The 16,045-nt window shown below is 43.5% G+C and overlaps 1 long non-coding RNA gene across 1 annotated transcript in view; it reads left to right on the forward strand.

Moving 5' to 3' along the window:
* LOC134911858 (uncharacterized) overlaps positions 1-14,780 on the forward strand; it is a 481,824-nt gene extending 467,044 nt beyond the window's left edge. Inside the window, exon 3 of the long non-coding RNA XR_010176906.1 lies at positions 14,281-14,780. This is a non-coding gene — a long non-coding RNA (uncharacterized LOC134911858). The remainder of the gene's footprint in view (positions 1-14,280) is intronic.
* Positions 14,781-16,045: the final 1,265 nt, after the last annotated feature.

Genomic DNA, 16,045 nt, shown 5'->3' on the forward strand with positions numbered 1-16,045 from the left:
CTTCCGAAAAGAATTGACTTCAGTTCCTGAAGTCCAGATTGTCAAGGGAGTATTGCATATACACCCCTTTTTGTGCCTCTAGTGGCACCGTGGGATCTCAACATAGTGTTGGGATTCCTTAAAATCATATTGGTTTGAACCGCTCAAATCTGTGGATTTGAAATATATCACATGGAAAGTGAACAAGCTGTTGACCAATATCTCACATGGACAGTGACCATGCTGTTGGTCCTGGCCTCGGCCAGGCGATTGTCAGAATGGGCGGCTTTGTCTTACAAAAGCCCATATTTAAATTTCCATTCGGACAGGGCAGAACTGGGACTCGTCTCCAGTTTTCTTCCTAAGGGGGTGTCAGGTTTTTCACCTGAAACAACCTATTATGGTGCCTGCGGCTTCTAGGGACTTGGAGGACTCCAGGTTAATAGACGTTGTCAGGACCCTAAAAATATATATATATATATATATATATATATATATATATATAGTTTAGGACGGCTGGAGTCAGAAAGTCTGACTTGCTGTTTATATTGTATGCACCCAACAAGATGGGTGCTCCTGCGTCTAAACAGACGATTGCACGTTGGATCTGTAGCACAATCCAACTTGCACATTCTGTGGCAGGCGTGCCACAGCCTAAATCTGTAAAGGCCCACTCCACTAGGAAAGTGGGCGCATCTTGGGCGGCTGCCCGAGGGGTCTCGGCATTACAACTTTGCCGAGCAGCTACGTGGTCAGGGGAGAACACGTTTGTAAAATTTTACAAATTTGATACTCTGGCTAAGGAGGACCTGGAGTTCTCTCATTCGGTGCTGCAGAGTCATCCGCACTCTCCCGCCCGTTTGGGAGCTTTGGTATAATCCCCATGGTCCTGACGGAGTCCCCAGCATCCACTAGGACGTTAGAGAAAATAAGAATTTACTTACCGATAATTCTATTTCTCGTAGTCCGTAGTGGATGCTGGGCGCCCATCCCAAGTGCGGATTGTCTGCAATGCTTGTACATAGTTATTGTTACAAAAATCGGGTTATTCTTGTTGTGAGCCATCTTTCAGAGGCTACTTCGTTTTGTTATCATACTGTTAACTGGGTTCAGATCACAAGTGGTACGGTGTGATTGGTGTGGCTGGTATGAGTCTTACCCGGGATTCAAGATCCTTCCTTATTGTGTACGCTCGTCCGGGCACAGTACCTAACTGAGGCTTGGAGGAGGGTCATGGGGGGAGGAGCCAGTACACACCATGTGACCTAAAAGCTTTTTTAGATGTGCCCTGTCTCCTGCGGAGCCCGCTATTCCCCATGGTCCTGACGGAGTCCCCAGCATCCACTACGGACTACGAGAAATAGAATTATCGGTAAGTAAATTCTTATTTTAAGTTACCTTGTAGCCCTGGCCTTGTTGCTGAGTTAGAGGGCCCCTTGTTATCACCCTGTCTCGGATTTCCCTTTGTCTCCCATTAAGACCTGAGGGGGCATCGGAGTTGGGCAGACGTAATCCGCCCTTCAAACGCGGCTGCCATGGGCTCAAGCAACCATAGTCTCGCAAGGGATTTCTGACAGCACGGGCGAGACAACGGAGTTAGGGCGCAAGGGGCTATTTTCCATTCCCGCTTCCTTTCCCAGCATTACGTTCCAGTGCTCAGGTCCTTGTTATAAAATCTCCTCAGACCAGAGTGCTGGAATCATAACATTATTACCGGCCAAACCAAAACTTAAAATTAAACGGGGTTTAATTTTTTCTCATTCAGTTTTTGTGAGAGTTTATCGGCCTCATGAATCCGTCAGGTTTAGGGCCGAATCCCGGTCAGCTCTTAGTAAACCAGATTCAAGAACTTACTCAGATGGTTCAGGATCTTTCTCTTCGGGTGAGATCGCAGGAAGATCTTTTGCGAGCCTCCCCGAAGGTAGTCTCTGAACCAAACATGCATTTGCCCGACCGTTTTTCCGGTGATAGAAAATAATTTTTTAATTTTAAAGAATCCTGTAAACTTTATTTTCGTTTAAGACCAACATCCTCTGGTAATGAATCTCAGCGGGTTGGGATTATTATTTCTTTACTCCAGGGGGATCCTCAGACCTGGGCATTTGGTTTAAGAGCAGAGGATCCTGCGTTGTTATCTGTAGACGCCTTTTTTAAGTCTTTAGGGCTCTTGTATGATGACCCAGATAGAGAGGCGTCCGCTGAGAGTCAGCTGCACGCTCTCAAACAAGGAAAAAATCCTGCAGAGGTTTATTGTACCGAATTTCGCCGTTGGTCGAACGACTGTGGCTGGAATGACCCTGCCCTGCGCAGTCAGTTTCGCCTCGGTTTATCTGAATCTATAAAAGACAGCCTCCTCCAGTACCCCGCTCCTGAGACTCTCGATAAACTTATGGAGCTTGCTATAAAGATTGATCGTCGTCTCCGTGAGCGGAGGGCTGAAAGAGGAGCATCTTTAAGGTCTAGTCCATGTGTATATTCCATTCCAGAGGACGTCGAGGAGCCCATGCAGATGGGTCTCTCCCGGCTGTCTCCTGAAGAAAAAACCAGAAGACAAAATTCCGGTCTTTGTTTATACTGTGGTTGTAAGGGACATTTTGCTCGTAATTTCCCGAACAAGTCGGGAAACGCTTTGACCAAGTGAATTGTGAGGGGGTTCACTTAGGTCTGCAGCTTATCTCCTCGAACAACTCTCTCTTAGTCCCCGTTAAGGTTTCATTTGGCAGCCTCAGTTCTTTGGTGTCGGCTTTTGTCGACAGTGGAGCTGCAGGAAACTTTATGGATTTAACTTGGGCTAAGGCCTTAGGCATTCCGCAGTTACCATTAGATAGATGTATCACCATGCACGGCTTAGATGGGGGTCCGCTTTCTAATGGGATAATTACTCACCATACACCTCCAGTAGTACTTACCGTAGGAGCCTTACATTCCGAAAATATTGAATTTTACCTTACACATTGCCCGGCAGTTCCTGTTGTTCTGGGTCACCCCTGGCTGGCCTTTCATAATCCCACCATTGATTGGCGGTCCGGGGAGATTTCCCAATGGGGTACATTTTGTGCTAAGCAATGTATTTCGTATCCAGTCAGAGTTGCAGCAATCATTCCAGAGCTCATTCCTGTGGAATACCAATGCCGATGTCTTCTCTAAAGGCAATGCGGATATTCTGCCTCCCCATGTATGATTGTACAATTGAGCTAGTTCCAGGTGCCACTTTGCCAAAGGGGAGATTATATGCTTTGTCCGGGCCAGAAACTATGGCCATGAATAATTATATTCAGGAAAGCTTAAAGAAGGGATTTATTAGGCCATCAAAATCTCCTTTAAGTGCAGGTTTTTTCTTTGTGGAGAAAAAAGATGGCTCGCTTAGACCATGCATTGATTTTAGAGCCCTGAATAAGATCTCCGTTAAAAACACCTATCCTTTGCCGTTGATTTCTGTACTTTTTGATCAGTTACGTTCTGCTGTGATTTTTTCTAAAATTGACCTTAGAGGAGCTTACAACCTCATCCGAATTAAATCTGGGGATGAGTGGAAAACGGCTTTCAGCACTCAGTCAGGTCACTACGAATACCTGGTGATGCCGTTCGGCCTGTTTAACGCTCCAGCGGTTATTCAAGACCTCATTAACAATGTGCTCCGTGACTTCCTAGGGAAATTCGTGGTCGTTTATTTAGACGACATCTTGATTTATTCTGAATCGATGGGACAACATGTTACCCAGGTTCGTCTGGTTCTTCAAAAGTTACGTGAGAATCATTTATATGCCAAGCTGGAGAAGTGTGATTTTCACGTCACGGAAGTATCTTTTTTAGGGTACATAATTTCCCCTCAGGGATTTTCCATGGAACCAAAGAAGCTCCAGGCCATCCTTAATTGGGCGCAACCCACCAATTTAAAAGCAATTCAGCGCTTTTTAGGGTTTGCGAATTATTATAGGAGGTTCATTCATTCTTTTTCTGACCTGGTTGCTCCTATAGTAGCTCTGACAAAGAAAGGAGCGGATCCTACCAACTGGTCGCATGAAGCTGAGTTGTCCTTCCGGGCCTTGAAACAAGCCTTTGTCTCGGCTCCAGTCCTCAGACATCCTAATCCGGAGTTGCCCTTTGTTGTGGAGGTTGATGCCTCAGAGGTTGGAGTGGGGGCTGTCCTTTCTCAAAAGGATCCGGAGTCTCTGGAGTTACATCCTTGTGCCTTTATGTCCAGGAAATTCTCCTCCGCTGAATCCAACTATGACGTTGGCAATCGGGAGTTACTGGCGGTAAAGTGGGCTTTCGAGGAGTGGAGGCATTGGCTGGAGGGAGCAAAACATACTATTTTGGTTTTGACTGACCATAAGAACCTGCAATACATTGAATCAGCTAAACGGCTTAATGCCCGGCAGGCACGTTGGGCATTATTTTTTACTCGTTTCAAATTTATAATCACTTTCAGGCCTGGTTCCAAGAATACTAAAGCTGATGCCCTGTCACGTAGCTTTCTTCCGGTTCATTATAGCAAACCTGTTGTTACCCCCATACTTCCATCTTCGGTCATCCGGGCAGGCCTCACACAGGATTTATATACCCAGTTAAACCAGCTTCAACACCAAGCTCCTAGATTTACTCCTGCTGGTCGTCTTTACGTCCCTGAATTTTTGAGAGCCACTGTTTTAACTGAATTTCATGACAACAAAGTTTCAGGGCATCCGGGAATCACTAAGACATTGGAGTTAGTCTCTCGCTCAGTATGGTGGCCTAGTCTTTCTAAAGACGTTAAGGAATTTGTTTATTCATGTCAGGTTTGTGCACAGCATAAGGTTCCCCGTTCCTTGCCTATCGGGCAACTTATGCCGTTAACTGTTCCTCTCAGGCCATGGTCTCATATTTCCATGGATTTTGTGGTTGACCTTCCCCTTTCAGCCGGATTCCGAGTCATATGGGTGGTAGTGGACCGTTTTAGTAAAATGGCTCATTTTATTGCTCTTCCTCGATTGCCTTCTGCTGAAGGGTTGGCAGTTTTGTTCCTCCGCCATGTGTTCAGGCTACATGGGTTGCCCACTGATATTGTTTCTGATCGGGGTCCACAATTCATTGCACAATTCTGGAAATGTTTTTGTGCCTCATTAAAGATGAAACTGTCGTTAACATCCGGTTACCACCCACAATCCAACGGGCAAACCGAACGAGTCAACCAGTCATTAAAACAATATTTGCGCTTGTATTCAGCCAAACTCCAGAATGATTGGTCCGAGTTTCTCCCTTTGGCTGAATTTGCTTACAATAATTCTTGTCATTCCTCCACTAAAGAGTCTCCATTCTTTTCAGTTTTTGGTTTTCACCCCAGGGCCAATTCTTTTTTTCATCATTCTCCAGTCTCCTCGCTAACCTTAACCTCCCATCTCAGAGCAATTTGGAAAAAAGTGCACCTTGCTCTCAGAAAAGCGGCCTTCCGAGAGAAGAAAATTTCTGACAGGCTCCGACGTCCTTGCACTTTTAAGGTGGGAGATAAGGTGTGGTTGTCAACTCGCAACATCAGGCTTCGACAATCCTCGGCTAGACTGGGACCCAAATTTATTGGACCGTTTCTTATTATTAAGAAGGTCAACCCAGTTGCCTTTCGGCTACGTTTACAGAGATCCCTTAAGATTGGAAATACTTTTCACTGTTCCCTGTTGAAACGATTTGTTTCTTCCAGTAGATTTCCTCGGAAAATCTCTCAGGGTGGATCTCCAGTGGATGTGCAGGGACAACAGGAGTTCCTGGTAGAGAAAGTTCTTGATTCAAGAATATCCCGGGGCCGGCTTTGTTTTTTGGTTCATTGGAGAGGCTATGGTCCGGAGGAAAGGTCTTGGGTCCTGGACAAGGATCTTCATGCCCCTAGACTCAAGAAAGCATTTTTTCGAGAATTTCCTCAGAAACCTGGCTCTAGGGGTTCGTTGACCCCTCCTCAAGGGGGGGGGGGTACTGTTAGGCGCCGTGGTCCGCGACGTCCTTGCGGCCCGGCGCCTAGCAACTAGTGACGCCAGGCGTGCGAGCCGGCGGGTCCCTAGCAACGCTGGGACGCCGTGCGCGCTTAGCCGCCGGCTCCCTAGTAACACTGAGCCGCCTGGACCCTAGCAACGGGGACGCCACGGGCGGACCGCGCTCCCCATTGCAGGGTCAATCTAATCAGTTTAAACATTCACATATTTGTCTTCTGCTCGTGCAGCAAGCCAGCTGCACTGCATCTTGTTAATCAGGCTCCAAGCATCTGATTGGAGGACTCCCTGCTAAATACCTGCTCAGTGCTGCACACAGACGCCGGTAATAGCTTCCTGCATGCTGCTTAGGTTTGCTGAACGTCAGTTCCTGTCCTGCTGTGTCCGGTCATTCCTGTCTTCAGAAATCTTGGAGTTATCATCTCATCCCAAGAAGTCTCTGGTCCTCTATTGTCCGCCACGGTCGCCAGAGAATCTCGTGTGGTGTTCGTGAGTTGCGGCTCTGCCGTGTGCTGCGGCTCAGCCCGCTATATTTTTTGTATTCTGTTTCGGAGCATTTGCGGAGGGTTCCGCTTCCACAAGTCCTCTCCGGAACTCGGCGGTGCCAGGTAGGAGAGTGGACAAGTGGTATTTTGGTTGTCCTTTTCCCTGGCGGTATTTCCGCACATATTCTAGTTTTAAGTTACCTTGTAGCCCCTGGCCTTGTTGCTGAGTTAGAGGGCCCCTTGTTATCACCCTGTCCTGGATTTCCCTTTGTCTCCCTTTAAGACCTGAGGGGGCATCGGAGTTGGGCAGACGTAATCCGCCCTTCAAACGCGGCTGCCATGGGCTCAAGCAACCATAGTCTCGCAAGGGATTTCTGACAGCACGGGCGAGACAACGGAGTTAGGGCGCCAGGGGCTATTTTCCATTCCCGCTTCCTTTCCCAGCATTACGGTCCAGTGCTCAGGTCCTTGCTATAAAATCTCCTCAGACCAGAGTGCTGGAATCATAACACCATCTAGTGAAAAGTAGTTTAGAAAGTGAATTAAGAACTAGTATTAGGACCAAAGTTTTCCATCGATGCGAGGACTGCCTTATGTGCAGGACCGTTAAGATGAAGGACAGAAAGACTGTGAATTTTAAAGTAGGGAATTCAACCCACTCAATAAATGAGTTTATTACTTGTCACTCTAAAAATGTAGTGTATTTATTACAGTGTCAATGTGAGTTATTTTATGTAGGGAAAACTACTAGACAACTCAAAGTGAGAGCTGCAGAACATATTTATAATATTCGTAAATCTTTAACCACACAATGTTTCTGCACATTTTAAAATTGTACACGAATCAAGAGAGTGTTGTATAAAGAATTTTTGGGGAATACAACAAATTTTGCCGAAATGGAGAAGTAATGACATTGAGAAACGCCTCTCTCAATCAGAGATGCGATGGATTTACCAATTGGGGACTCTTGTACCCAGGGGTCTCAATGTTGACTTCGAACTTAAGAGCTTTTTAATTTAATTTATTCATTCTCTTGATTCGTGAATTTTCCCTATTTTATGATATTATTTTATTATATCATATTTTATATTGAGTGGTGTATGTACTTATATATATGCATATATATATTTGTTTATATATATGGAAAATGTCCACAAAGTGGGGATGCACTCTCGCTGTGTAGAGACCAATCAATTGAAACAATCAAATGTTACCGTAGTTTTTAATGTAAACAGGCCTTTCTCAAGACCAGTGAAACAGCAAATCAGAAGTTCAGTTGCAGTAGCAAAGTAGAAACAAATATCTGTAGGAACAATAATCATAATTAAAATCACATGTCTCACCGGTCCCTGGGAAACCAGTCACCAAATAGAGAGGATGTCATCAATCAAAATAGGTGTACAAAATGCTACGTTATCACCCATGTGCATATCCTCCACCTAATAGGTTACTGATAACCCCTACCTGTCAAGCACCATCTAACCGCCAGGCTTCACACTATATCATATAGAGACAGATCAACAGACGACACAGGACTCACTGTCCATAAACGTGTGATACAAGAGGGGCACAAAACCTAATTAGGAATGGATTACCCCTCAATCCAGTTTCCACAGCACCAAATGAAACATTAACACCCTGTTGATATTAACAGGGGAAATAGTGAAAAATGACCTAGTATACAGTCATCATTATGCCTGGATGCAGCCAAGGCTGTAAGTGTTCACAATGCTGCAAGGGGAGAGGATCTAGTGTCAATACCAGACAAATGTACACAGTCAGGATTAACGATATACAAAAAATGTAATCAGTAACTTACTCAGTACTGGAGACGTCATGTATGTGACTGCATGACTCTCCTACCTCCAGAGTAGGTTTAAATACCGGGCCAACTGGAAGTGACGCGGAACTCGAGGGTAATTAAAATTATCTCCAAAATATACCCAAACTCGTAAAGACATCGTCCATAGGCAAAACCTACGACAGACAAATTTAGCCCACAGCTGGCATCAATCGCGCGGCCCCCTTCGAGGCGTCCATCGCTGCGAACAGCGGACCCGCGGGTCGCAGACAGGAAGCCGCGCCATGCGTTCCATTGCGGCGGAAGTAATACCATGGTGCGTTCCACAGCGGCGGAAACGCCGTCGGAGTCTATTGCTCCAACTCAGAGCGAGTCAGAGTAACTACAACATGGGATAAGTTTAAACTACACTAAATAATCATCTAAGGTTTTCAATATTCCATCTAATAAATGCATAGTGTGAGTATAAATAAAACAAAGCAGACAGGCTCCCTATACACTGTCCAAAGAGGTTACACCATATCCTCAGTTGGGTAACCATGGGGACCAGTATCAACAACCTCTATTCACAAAATAGAACCTAACAATCACCAGATATCAGGTATTAACTATACAGCTAACCCTTAGGTGGCGATTAAGTACTCAAAAAGACACCTCAAAATCATCCCACGGACCTGCCTCCTAATACCATAAATGCAAAGACCTAGCAGGGGATAACAATCTAAACTCGGTGTGTAGTAAATCAGAGACCAGTGAGTTCACAGAGAGGGCGAACTACATGCTCACGAAATCATATTAAACACCAAATCAAAAAACATATAAACAAAATAAAAAATGAAAAATCATAAATAATCAATAATTAATAATAAATATATACAAAAAACATAAGCAAAAAAAAAAGCAGAAAAACATAAACAAAAAAACGTGCACAAAATATTATACACAAAAATACACATAAGATGTAAGGTAGGAGTATATTCAGAACTACATGTAATAATACACCAACACAGATGTTACATGAATATACAGTCGTCTCCCACCAGATCCGGTAACTTGTATAGAGAATATAGCCCCAACGAACCTCCTTCAACCATGCGGATACCCCATAAAAGGACCTATAGGAATATATTGAGGGGATTACCCTCATTGAGACCTCTCGGGGTCACAGTATCCAATGCGTGGATCCAGTAGCTTTCCCGATGTTTAAGGGCTAATGTTCTGTCACCCCCTGTGAATCTCGGTGGTACCCAATCAATGATCCTACATTTCAGGCTCGCCACCTGATGTCGTGCCTGCAAAAAATGTTGAGCCACCGGTTTATCGGTCTGTCCGGTCTGTAATGCTATGTGTATGGAAGACCTGTGATTTGCCATACGGTCTCAAAAGGTCCGTGTGGTTAGCCCAACATAGCATAATCCACACGGACATTTGAGTAGATAAATCACATAGTCAAGTCTGCAATGCAGATGGTACCTGATTTTAATTACCCTTCCAGTATGTGGATGATTAAAGGAAGATCCAGTCTGCATGGATCGGCATGTAGTACAACTACCACAGGAGAAACAGCCTGGGTTGACCTGCATCACTGTATTAAAGGTCAGTTTCCCTGTGGGTTCACTAGGAAACAACGTAGGATGCATCAATAACTATTTCAAATTAGCTCCCTTTCGATACGCCATCATTGGTGCTTTAGTATGCTTAAATGGTAAATCATCGTCCGATGACACAATCGGCCAATGGCGATGCACAATTTTACTGATCATAGAGGAATTCCCATCATACTGGATGGGAAAGATCATCCTATCACTGGTCTTCTACTTTAAATTGGTGCCAGAAAATATGCCTGTGGCTCTTTCCAGACATTTACGAAGTGTGCCTGCCGAATATCCTCTCTCTGAAAAGGCGAGAGGTAATCTCAGCACACTGTTCGTGTCTAGGCCCTGCTTCTGAATTAATCCTCATGGCTCTTAAATACTGGGAGATTGGTAAGCTATCCTTTAATGCTGGTGGGTGAAAACTGGTGGCCTGTAACATAGAGTTACGGTCTGTTTTTTTACGAAAAAGTGTGGTTGTTAATCTCGAGCCTGATACCTTTAGTGTGACATCAAGGAAATTAATTTCAAGTGCAGAACATGTAGCAGTGAAACGAATAGGACTAGATAGTACATTAAGTTCCTCAACCATATTTTCAAATTCACCTTGTGTCCCCTGCCATATCATGAAGATATCATCGATAAATCTACGAAAAAACAAGATCCTATGTCCATATCGCGGTTGTATATAGGTCTTCTCGTACCATGCCATATACAGGTTGGCATACGATGGGGCCAAATTTGACCCCATCGCAGTGCCCGACAATTGCATGAAATAATCTTCTTTGTAAAGAAAATGATTATTGGAAAGTACCAGCTCAATAAGTTCAAGTAAAAAATCAGTAGGAAATTCAACACATGGAGTTGATTCAAGTGCCTGTCTTAATACCCAGAGACCTTCTCCATGAGGTATCACCGTATACAGTGAGCACACATCCATGGTTGCCAGGAGTGTGTCACCAGTCATGTGGATCCCGGTCAAACTCTGTAAGAAATGCCCGGTATCCCGTAGAAAACTGGGAATTAATTGAACCAATGGTTGTAACAAACTGTCTAAAAATTTCGCCAGTGGTTGAAGTAAAGAGCCTTCGGCAGATATGATCGGTCGTCCCGGTGGTTGTACTAGTGATTTATGTATTTTCGGCAACAGATAAATCACTGGGCATCTTGGATGGTCAACCGTGAGATATGCTTTGAGGTCATCAGTAATCCAACGATGATCATGGCCATAATTGATGACACTATCTATCTTTTTCTTAATCCTAGGCATAGGATTATGATCTAATCTTTCATATGTGGATACATCAGATAATTGTCTGATGACCTCGTGATCATAGTCACTCCAATCCAAAACTATGACCGCCCCGCCTTTGTCTGCTGGTCTAAAGACTAAATGTTGAGCATCACGTAACTGGCGCAGCGCTTTGCGTTCAGGCACTGATAGATTGTCGAATACATGTTTAGTGGACATTGTCTTGGTATCTTGTTGTACTCGACGCAAAAAAGTGCGTATACTAGAGTTAGACGAGGGTGGATCGAAGTTAGACCTGTTCCTGAATGGGGCTCTCACTGTGTTGGAGGGTTGGTCAGAGAAAAACTCTCGTAAACGTAGAGTTCTCCCAAATTTATATTGATCAATGGCGTGTCGAAAAGAGTCAGGCTGACATGTCGGGACAAATGATAGACCCCTAGAGAGCAACTTAAGTTGTGCCTCATCCATGGCAGTACTAGAAAGGTTAAATACCAAATCTAATTGCGCCTGCGTCGTCCTCTTCTTCGACTGGTACCCCCCTCTCCTCGCATTCGGTCGGTGCCGCTTCTTAACATACGACTGTGTATAGTGCGACGTTCTGCACCCTGCTCTAAAAAATTATTATGAGTATCCGATGTACCTTCATAATAATCTGCGTCTGATGTAGATGCTGAGGAGCGATAGTCCCTAGGTTGTGGGGTGGCTCTCTGTCTTCTCCCCGGGCGCCCTTGCCTATCATGTGTGGTATTCCCTAATAGCCACCTGTACACTGCATGGTTCTGATAGTCATTGCTAACCGTGGCAAGTTTCTTTCGCTTGAAGGATATTAATTCCTTACGATATGTATCAATTTGGGTAGTAAGTCGTTCATTCCAGTTCTGAGTCTTATCATCCCTCAGAGACGCCGTCAGGACAGTGATAATAGTTTCAGACTCAACCTGGATTTTTTTCAGTTCCTGTTCTACTTCCTCAACCACCAATGCTATAAGATCTAATGAACATGTGTTGAGGACCCCGCACCACCGACTACAAAACACCGGGTTATTCTGACCCAGAGTTGGTATGTTGGTGATGCGGAATCCCCGAGGGATTTGTTTATTTCTCAAATATTCGGACAGAAACTGTCCGTGCAAGGTCAGATCAACTTCCCTCTGCCTATGTTTCAGTATTTTATAGTAGACATCAGCTGGGGTTTCAGCTGGCAACGACTCAAAATCGAGTTTATCAAATAACTATTTTTCTATCTCGTCATCCGTAAAGGAGACTGTGCCAGCCTCGGCCCGAGCTAATAATCCATCATCCATTAAGTATACCCCTCCTTGTGCCATAATGACTACGTCTCATGCAATATGCGCTCTAACCAACACTTTACAGAAAGAAAAAAAAAGTAACACAAAACAGGATCAGTACCATACAAAACACAAATGATAATGTATAGACCAGCCCTGTAAAATTAAAATACATAAATATTGTTCGCAAAAAACCTTTCTGGAGCACAAGTGAAGGTAACTACTAATCAGAGTCCATAAATTTGATGGGTGTCAGGAAATACTCGTTAAGTAAATTAACGTGTACTATATATCCAAAGGTGCTCCTGCACTCACATCTTCCAAACAAGACATAAAGGCGGGTGCTTCCAATAGACCATAGGGTCCACTATTTATAGAAAATGTCCACAAAGTGGGGATGCACTCTCGCTGTGTAGAGACCAATCAATTGAAACAATCAAATGTCACCGTAGTTTTTAATGTCGACGTTTCGGCCTGTAAACAGGCCTTTCTCAAGACTGGTGAAACAGCAAATCAGAAGTTCAGTTGCAGTAACAAAGTAGAAACAAATATCTGTAGGAACAATAATCATAATTAAAATCACATGCCTCACCGGTCCCTGGGAAACCACACACCAAATAGAGAGGATGTCATCAATCAAAATAGGTGTACAAAATGCTACGTTATCACCCATGTGTATATATGTATATATAAGTTAATGTATATTTATGAATTTGTTGAGTAATCTAATTGTAATATTGTTATGTTTATGTTTTATGTTTAATCGATGAATTGCGTCTGTTGGCTTGACAAAGGATGTCTGAACCCCGTTGTGTTCACACTGGCAATAATACGGGATTTGAAAGTATGTCCCGCTGAAGATCATAGCAAAGGAGGACAGATCGGTGGAACGCACAATGATAACTTCCAGAACGCAAGGTTACGTCACTTCCGGATTCGGAGATGACGTACACGGAAGTGTATGAGAACGCGGGGATCTCCGTATTTGGAACACCTGTCAGGCCAATTAATTACCTTTAAAAGCATGGACTTAGTGATACATACCACACTACTGAAGAAGGACATCCAGTCTGAAACGCGTTTAGCGAACTTTGGTGCTCGAACTGATTAACTGAGCTCACTATCCGGAAGTTAGCCACAGTGTACCCGAGGACATCTTTCTGGGGATTATCAGGAGTGGGAACCAGCTGTTCTGCCTCGCGGAGTTTTGTTAATGCCATATATTAACATATGTTTGTAAGTGTAATCACTTATTAAAGCTGCTATTGTGTTTATCGTTCTGCACTATTTTGCACTTTCTTGTCTTTTATGGAACACGATACAACGCCTTGGATATCCTGAAAAGGTCCTTTGCTGTAGTGCCTGTGTGGATGACCCAATACGATATTAAAATCACTTGTTTGTAAGTGTACATTGTGCAATAAAACGATCAATTCAATTTTAAATCAATCTGCACTATTATTATATGTCTTTTTGTCCTCTAGATGAATCTTGAGACCTTAAGGACGAGTAAGGACTGTATTATCTATTTTTAATGAGTATAACAATTGGCAACACATTTATAGGAGTTTTGTGAAGTGGTGGTTTATTTCATCACAATTGGTGGATGTGGTTTTCCCTCTAGCGCTAATTAGTTGCTCTGTATCTTTCTTTCACATTTCGTATTTTTGAGTAAATTGGTGCTTACTCACACACAGGAATTATAGCTGCATTGTGGAGGAATTTTGTTGCGCACTCTGGTTGTAATTTTTGTATTCTAAATGGTCAAGAGATGCCTATTATGCTGGAAATAGAAACCAACGAGTCTTCTGTGATAATACTATCCATCTTAGTTAATGGCAAGCTTAAGAGCGAGTGGAGGCCTCTAGTGGCAGGAGAGAGAAATGTAAGGTAATATTCCTAATAGTATTTCCCTTTCTTCACAGCATCCTCTGGATAACTCTGGTTGAATTGTCTTAACAATCAAGGGAGTTTTCTTCTGCTTTGCGTGAATTGACTTCTGGGCCTTTATCCTGCCATAGTCTGAAATATTACTGTGGTGAAAATAAAGTATTCTTTCCACAAACTCTTCGGGTTTGTCAACTGGAACAGAATCTGGAAAGGGCAAGTATGGGTACACGGAAACAGTGAAGAAACAAGAAAAATGTTGGTGAAGCTGGTAGTTGAAGAGCCAAGTTGGAAGACAACCGGATTAACCATTGCCAACATTTTAAAAAAGGACTATGAATTTGATCAGGGGTAGGTATGCTCGGTTTAAGATTTTAAGCAAGGAGCCAAACTCCACCATTAATTTTGATTGCATTGATTAGAAACTGCATCATCGGATGATGTATAAAAACATCTTTTCAGAATGAACCCCATGGATGAGGGGAGGACTGGACAAATGTTAAATTCTGGTGGTCTGTCAACACCTTCTTTTTGTATAATCTGTTTTTATTGTAATAATATAGACTTACAACAAATTGCAAACATATCTGGGTATCAATCAAAGGCAAAATGGTATGACAACATGAGCGTATATAGATCGATAATCGCATATTCTGGATAGTTGTAGTCCACATCAACATTTTGGTTTAAGGGAAACTAATAATGGATAGATATGTAACAAGAAGAAGAAAAAGGGAAAGAAAACATCAGAAGATTGGGGTGACTAAACCGAGTATGATAAGCAAGGAGAGTAAGACATGTGCAGTGATTCAGACATTAGGCTTTTTCATCTAAGATCCCATTACCAATTGAGTCAAAAGCCAGCTCCCGTCCTTTACTCTATTTTGTAGAGGAAATGTAAGTCGTATATGGTTCGGATGTCTTGTAATCTATCCAAGGCCACCATATAGCAGTAAATTCGGAACGCCTGTCCCCTGCGCTCATTAATACATCTTCCATGTTCATATAATAATCTAATCTGGAAAACCAGGTATTCCTTGTGGGGGGGTTGACAGATTTCCACATTGTGGGGATCACTGCTCGTGCGGCGTTGCCCAGGTGTCGTATTAATGATGACTTGTAGGTAGAGATTGGGGTAGTGGAATGATTTAGTAGCCAAAAGGCTGGGTCAGATGGGACGGAGGTATGTAAAATGGCTTTGGAGGTTGAGATTACATCATCCCAGTAATTTTTAATAAGGGGACAGGTCCACCAGATGTGTAGTAGAGAGCCTAGGTCTCTATGACATCTCCAGCAGGTAGGTGAGATGGATGGGGAAATGACGTGTAAGAGAGTGGGGTGTCTGTACCACCTCATTAGGATCTTATATTGTGTTTCTCTGACTTGGATACATATGGAGCTCTTATGTGTTTTAAGAAAGATAGAGTCCCATTCCTTATCCGAGAGTGAGATGTTTAGATCTCTCTCCCACTTTTGAATAAAATGGGGAGGCATCAGGGAGTTAGATGCACATAGAAGCTTGTACAGGGTGGAGATAGTGTGTATTGGATTCATAGGGGCCACACACATTTTTTCAAACGCGGTCAGCTCCCTTGATGCTTCACGGTATGCATTATTTGTATGTAGGAAGTGACGGATCTGCAGGAATTTCCAGAAATCTCTTTGTGGAATCTCCCATTTCTCTCGTATCTCCGAGAACTGTTTAACTCCGGATGGGTGGACCAACTGCCCCACTCTAAAGAGTCCCTCCAATGCCCAGTTTTGATAATATCCTAGTGAGAGGCCAGGTGGGAAGGTCTGATT

Source organism: Pseudophryne corroboree, chromosome 4, assembly GCF_028390025.1.
Source record: "Pseudophryne corroboree isolate aPseCor3 chromosome 4, aPseCor3.hap2, whole genome shotgun sequence".
Classification (NCBI taxonomy): domain Eukaryota; kingdom Metazoa; phylum Chordata; class Amphibia; order Anura; family Myobatrachidae; genus Pseudophryne; species Pseudophryne corroboree.